This window comes from Protomyctophum bolini, assembly GCF_963924005.1.
Source record: "Protomyctophum bolini genome assembly, chromosome: 7".
Classification (NCBI taxonomy): domain Eukaryota; kingdom Metazoa; phylum Chordata; class Actinopteri; order Myctophiformes; family Myctophidae; genus Protomyctophum; species Protomyctophum bolini.
In genome coordinates, this window is record NC_137868.1 from 44,683,250 (window position 1) to 44,691,092 (window position 7,843).

The window sequence follows — 7,843 nt, forward strand, 5'->3', positions numbered from 1 at the left end:
ACTCAGTCTGTATAATGTCTCATCATAGGAGGGCTCTGGGGCAGTTCAGAAACCCATCCACCACCAGTGACAGCATTGTTAGGCAGATTTTTTCATATAATTTACATATTTAGATGTATATTATCATGAGAACGATGCCTTCCGATTTTCACACTGCGACTTTTCAGGGAATAGAAAGCCTGCCGTTTGTTTCCATTAGGTTTGGATTCCCCCCCGTCGATGACGTCGTCGTCACCAGGCGGACGGGTTTCTGAACTATATATGAGACACAGACCGAGTAGGAAAAGAAATCTCCCTATGTTGCCCCCGTGACCCGACCACGGATAAGCGGTTGAAGATGAGGAAAATAAATGGTGGCATCTCATCATGAACATCAGTGAGGACGGACGAAATTATATGAAGATAGGTTGAAAAAAGTGTTCCTTGTGAATGATAGTGAATCAATGAATTGTTGTTCATAAGAGCGTTATCTATTCACGTCCACTTGCCTCTCCTTCCCCTGCAGGTCAGCCTGACGGGAATAGGACGCCCGGTAGGAAAAGGAACATGACGTGACTACAGGTTCTTTGCGGCGGTTAGACGGCCTCCTCCGAGCTGGACGGTCACGTCTGCTGGCTCCTCGCCTTTCACCTCCTCCTCCTCCTCCTCGACTCCTCCTGGCCCTAGTCCGTCTGACCAGCAGCTGTCCTCTCTCCTTCGCTCCGGCCACACAGCGGCCCAGCTTGCGCAGGATGGGAGCCCTCAAAGTTCTCTTCACGTACACGGAGTCCATGATGATGATGATGATGATGATCAAAACACATGCAGACTATAGCTCACTGTGCGGTCCGCTCCGCTCCGTTCCGGTCCGGTGGGCTGCATGCGCTGCCAAGGACAAGGACATTAACCCATTCTGACCTGAGATCAGATTCATATACGAGGTTTCCACTGGACACACATACTGGTCTGATTATAACCCATTCTGACCTGAGATCAGATTCTATAAAAATGTCAGTCGTTCATCGATTTTTCAAAAATAGCAGACCTATATACAAGCTCGTAGCGTGCCACTCGGTGGCGCGCTACGAGCTTGTAGATCTGCTGTTTTTTAATAGCTAAAGCATATAGCGTGATGCCAACACCAAAATGGGTTCCCGTTCAGAATGGGTTAAAACAGCCAGACACCCCCAGCCAGACAGAACGAGACAAGTCAAGGTTTCATAATGAAGTTTTTATAAGCTTCACACATGAAGAAAAGACATTAATTACCGACAAGATACAGTGGAGACAGAAGGGGGGGAAGAGAGAGAGAAGGAGAGAGAAAACAGAGAGTGAAGTCAAAAACAAATGTAAAGCCTGACATTCTAACCCATATATGTCAAACTCAACTGCGGGATGATATTTAATTAGTATTAGAACAGGCCCCTCTGGTGTACATTGCACGGACCGCCATAATACTACAAGTCCCACAATGCACTGCGAGTGCATTGTCACGTATATCGAGGGCCCGCAAGCGCAAGCATGTGCGTCTTCTCTTCACTATTGATCAGCGGTGAAAGTATATATCACTTGTCATGGTCAACTTTCAGCTATACCCCTCTCCCCCCCCCAAAAAATGTGTTGAAACATACAGTCCGGCCCCTCGACTTGTACCAATTTTTCTTTCTTTTTTGCCCATTGTGTATTTGAGTTTGACATCCCTGTATCTAACCCATGTCTCCCGCGTAGAATACAGAATCTTGACGGCCAGCTGCAGGTCTAGAAGTGCCCCAGCCAGGGGAGATATTATAGGCTTTTGGTAACCCATATTATGTCGCCCATGTGGGAAAGCCAACATCTTAAAGGACCACTTCACCACTTTTCAACCTATCTTCATATAATGAGTCCTCGCTAATAATCATGAAAAAAATGGCGCAATTTTTTTCTACTCTGTCTGTGTCTCATATTAGGGCTGTGGGCAGTTCAGAAACCGTCTTCCAGTGACATCATCGATGGGAAATACACGCTAATAAAAACTGCTGGCTTTCTAGTCCTGAAAAGTTGCAATGTGAAAATGGAAGCCATCGTTCTCACGATAATGAAAATCTAAACATTTTTGTAAAAACAATCTTGTTAAAAAAATAATCTGCCTAATGATGATGTCACTGGAAGACGGTTTCTGAACTGCCCACAGCCTTCCTATGAGACACAGACTGAGTAGAAAAAAATCGTGCCATTTTATCATGATTATTAGTGAGGACCTATTATATGAAGATAGGTTGAAAAGTGGTGAAGTGGTCCTTTAACACTATTCGAGAGGGGAATTGTTTTGTATGGAGAGCATTACTGGTATAGGTTGCTCAGGAAGGAGATAATGGTGTTCAGGCATACAATATAACCTCAGACTGAAGAGGTCTTTTGTCCCATCAGTCAACTTCGAGGCTTAACCCATTTTTTACTGAGATCAGATTCTAAAAATGTCTTCTATACAATCCTGACAGTTTTCCGAAAAAGCTATACGTTTCTATACGTCAGCGGTTCTTTGATTTTTCAAAAAAATAGCAGACCTATACAAGCTCGTAGTGCGCCACTCGGTGGCGCGCTACGAGCTTGTAGATCTGCTATTTTTCAATAGCTAAGCTAAAGCATAGCATATAATGCTAACACCGAAAGGGGTTCGCGCCCAGGCGGGCATGCAGGGCTATAGAGACTGAGCTGTGTGGACATTGCTGCACTTGCCTATACCTGTATATTATGTTTCCATGTATGTAATTGTATATTTTCTTTTCGGTTTTGTGTTATGTAAAATGTGTATATGTGTTGCATATTATACAAGGCCACTCGGTCGCAAGACGAATTTCAACTTGTCAATAAAGTACATCATAATTATATCTTTGGGGGTTATATACAAGACTCTTGTTACAAGAAGTTATCAGACAGAGAGGCTCTGTATAGCCATTACTGCATCCATCCTATATAGCCATTTATCATTCCATCTTACCAGGTGATGTCAATCAGTCAGATGAGGTTCGGCATGTATCTGTAGATCTAGTATTTATTCGATCAGTTGTGTGGAGTCTCTCTCTCTCTCTGTCTCGGCGTGTGTTGTGTTGCACGTCTGTCTGCGGTCATGGTGTGTTCCAACAGATTACCGCTTAACGAGCTTAATGAGGGACAATCTTGTTAGCGGTGGGTGATGGCAGGGAATGCGCTCGGCGCTGACTCACATGTGTGTGTGTGTGGAGGACTTAAAAGCACACATATATGTGCCGCCACGGTCCCAGTCGAGTGACTCACAGACACACAGACGCACGCGCATGCACGCACAGACAAGACTTGGTGTGTAAAAAGGAGGGGAACAAGTACAGACCCCGAACAATAAAGTACATACTTTAGGGCAGGGGTCATGGGCAACTTTGACAATGGAGGAGGCCACTCCAGAGGGCCACGTTGCAATTATAGCCTATATTATTATCGTAGCGAAAAATAGCCGATTTTGAGCTTGTAGATCGGCTATTTTTACTATATTCGAATTGGAATCCTGGAAATGTACATTTTTATGTCATTTCAAATGCCTTTAATTATACGTGTGTTGAGCATAGAGCTATACTAATTTAGACTGAAGTAATCAAAGCAGGTCATGTTTGCGTGTCGTAGAATTGTAAACAGCTGAAACCAATATTATAATCCGTATTCTGATATTAACCTGAGGGCCGCATTAAGTGAAGGTTGGGGCCGCATGTGGCCACCCCTGCTATAGTATGTATAGAAATACGTAATTAAAGCAGGGTCATGTTTGCATGTTTTGGAATTGCAACAGCTGAAATCAATAAGACGTCAGTATTACGATATTAACCTGTGGGCCGCATTAAAGGACAACTTTAGTTTTTTTCAACCAAGGTTCATGTTTTAGGTTGTTATTAGAGAAACTAAAAGATGAGTGTTCTTTTTTTTTCATTTGCTGCTTTCTTTCGTTTTAGGGATTTTAGCTGTTTTTGACAGGGGGGTGGGGGCATTCGAGCATGGGACTAAATATGTATTTCTTTACAACATTTTATAGCGATTTATTTTTTAATTATTTACTACTATAGTCCTAATAAACCCCTGGAAATTTCATCTGGCCACAAAACATCACGAGATCTACTGAATGTGTCAAACTGACATATTGAGCCTATGACACACAGTGTGGCTTCCCCCCAGTATTCACCTTCACATTCAGTAGATCCTGTGATTTATTTGTGGCCAGATGTAATTTCCTGGGTTTATTAGGGCTATAGTAAATAATAAAAAAAACAAATCTCCATAATATTTTGTAAAAAAACACATATTTAGCACCATGATCGAATGCCCCCGCCCCCCTGTACAAAACAGCTAAAATCCCTAAAACGAAAGAAAGCAGCACATGGAAAAAAAAGAACACTCATCTTTTACTTTCTCTAATAACAACCTAAAACATGAACCTTGGTTGAAAAAAACTAAAGTTGTCCTTTAAGTGAAGGTGGGGGGGGGCGCATTTGATGCCAATGTATGCTGAAGTGTACGTTGATTTCATAATGGATATACTGGCCTTTATAGACTGCAGGAGGAATGAAATATAATATTACGCACGCACGCACGCACACACACACACACACACACGCACGCGCACGGCTGGCAGACGATAAAGCGTTCAACCTTTACGTGCAGAGAGAACAACAAACAGAGGCGCAGCTGTTTGGTGAGAAGTGGATTAAATGCTAAGATTTGCTCTCGGCATTCAAATGCCATTTTTTATGCATCTCTTGCCAGAGATAACGTTGTGTAGCCACTGTACATTTTTAAACGTATATACCAACAAAACAAAACAAAAAATCACACATCAATAATGTTTCCAAATGGAGACCATGCGACTCGATCCTATAGTTTTCGGTGAGAAGTGAGTGGATTTAAATGAAGGGTTTTTTTACCCATTTAGACCTGACCGAAATTTAAAAAAATGTCTTCTAAATCATGACAGTTTTCTTCACCATGTTTCTGTGTCAGTCGTTCTCAAACATTTTCATGTCAAGGACCCCCAAAAATATGATGTAATTGGCCGCCGACCCCCCAATATGTTGTTCCAGGGACCCCCCCAGAAGCAGAGATTTGAGTTAAAAACGTTCAGCTCTGAAAGAATATTAATATTCAAAGATTTGCGCCACATTTTCACGATTTTTGAAAAATAGCAGACCTATAAAGCTCGTAGCGCGGCACTCGGTGCCACGCTATGAGCTTGTAGATCTATTTTTCCAATAGCTAAAGTACAACATAATGCTTAAAAACACCAAAAGGGGTTCCCGTACAGAATGGGTTAAATCGCAGATCCTAGATTTCAGAGTAAAGTGTGGTTTGGAATTGCATCATATCAGACTGAGAACACACTTTCTGTGTGCCAGCAGGGACGTGCGCGCACAGACAACCAAGGGTGCGTCAGCCCCTGTCCCTTTTACGCCGTCTGTAAAACAACTGCCCTCTCCAGACCACAGATGCAGCATTTACTGTACTACAGTAAAATAAATGCAACCACTCCTTTCAGTCCCGTGCAGCCATAATACCGGAAGGCAGCATTCAGGAGAATTCCTTTTTTCCCCTGATGTATATAATATACCATACAGAGGAGAAATGTGCACGCAGCAGACGAAGAGAAGTTCCAAGGTGTTTATTCAAACGGAGTACAGCATACAGCAACAACATTGCTTGCTGTAACATTGCATTGCAGCCACCTTTTAAACACTCCACATTTGGTCAAGGGGATCGACATGGTGCATATAATTAGTAGCAAAGTCCTTTGATCAACTCAGGCCAACACAGACCCCTAATTAACATACAACGGAATTAGGCTCCTAGCTACTCCTAAGGAGACCGACACCCCTCTGTAGCAGCTGCTCACCAAGAGGTCTACTGTATGTAAATTTACACAATTGACATAGGCCTTGCAACACTGTATAATTATGAGATCCAATATTCTTCATATTCCCCCCTTGATCATCACAGATGATCATCTAAAAATATGGAACCATAATTATCTTACACCCCCCTTGACCCTTAGCTTAGACAATACATTCAAGAAACCAAAAAATAACCGCATTACAGTACAGAATTCCCCCAACATGGTTTCAAACATCCATACGTATATGAATAATGGAAAAATGATTAGTACAGTTAACTGACATTAAACAATACATATGCCGCTTTCAGCTCCCTTTTACAAGAGCACTTTTTGATACGTAATAACCAACATGATTTACAAACTAAACTCTGCTGTCCAATGTTAAATACACAATGCCAGCTAAACCACTCTCGGATTTACGTCTGACCAACATCACACACTGGTGATCCAAGTAGATACACATTCCACGCCAGAGTCTAACAATAATAACACATATATCTCTTCATATCTTATAGGAAAATACCTCATTGACTCATAATTAGGCTATATGACTCAACTTATCTAATTATACGACAAACACATACCAACATGAGGCCTATTATAATTCATGCTGAAAACAAACTTGACGCACTATTTGTTAAACAGAGAGAAGAAAGTCCATCTTTTCTCTGTACGAACAAAGGAAACTTCTTCTCTGTATGCTGCTCATTCTAGTTTACCTCGAACTGTTCGCTTAGCTGCACGGACCAAAGTTCAAGAGTCTGCACTGCTGTTTTTTCGCTGTCCTCGTCATCATCATCCCTCTCCCCCCTCCCAACTCTGCCCACAACAGAGATGGGATGAAAAGAAAAGTAACACCGTCATCACAGACCCCTGTCTGTGAAGGCCCTCAGCTTGCAGGTCAGTCGGCCACTGCTGCTCCGCGCTGCGTCTCACCGATCCCCGCCCGCAATCGCTGTCCCCGCGCCGACGTGATGAAAGACCAAGGCCTCCGTGTGGCTGTCGCCGCTCCATCGACCTCACCGCAGCCCACCCGTGACACCCGTCCGGTGGCTCGTCATCGGTCCCCGTCGCACAACACTCCTCGCGGTGGTCGCCGTCATCATCCCCGCTGCGAATGGACAAGAGATCACGTCCGGGTCGGGTCCGCTGAAGCTTCTTCCGTCGCCGCTCACAAAAAACTCCCCTCCACCGAATTAGACGAAAAAAAAGCCGCTGGTACTGTTTCATCTGACGTGATAAACACACCAACACGACCGGTTTCTGGCACCATCTGATGTATATAATATACCATACAGAGGAGAAATGTGCACGCAGCAGACGAAGAGAAGTTCCAAGGTGTTTATTCAAACGGAGTACAGCATACAGCAACAACATAGACTCACGTCAGCCATGCAGAGTGCATGGCTCACGTCTCCCACAAGGCTCGCGCCTCGACTGACTGACTAAAATGATAGCATTGCAGCCACCTTTTAAACACTCCACATTTGGTCAAGGGGATCGACATGGTGCATATAATTAGTAGCAAAGTCCTTTGATCAACTCAGGCCAACACAGACCCCTAATTAACATACAACGGAATTAGGCTCCTAGCTACTCCTAAGGAGACCGACACCCCTCTGTAGCAGCTGCTCACCAAGAGGTCTACTGTATGTAAATTTACACAATTGACATAGGCCTTGCAACACTGTATAATTATGAGATCCAATATTCTTCACCCCCCCCCCAAAAGTCTCCTGAACTCGAACGCAGCATTTCGCGCTGAACAAATTTGTTTCTATAAATCCATCTCGTTATACACACCTGCATCTCCACTATAGCTAAAGAGTGCTGGGCTGAGCCGTGAAAATAGCAGATCTACAAGCTCTCAACCGACTCAACGTGTGACGCGACGAGCTTGTATAGATCTGCTATTTCCGCCTGTCAGCGCGTGCAACTTGAATGTTGCCCGAGATCGACATGCTTTGAAACGCTGAG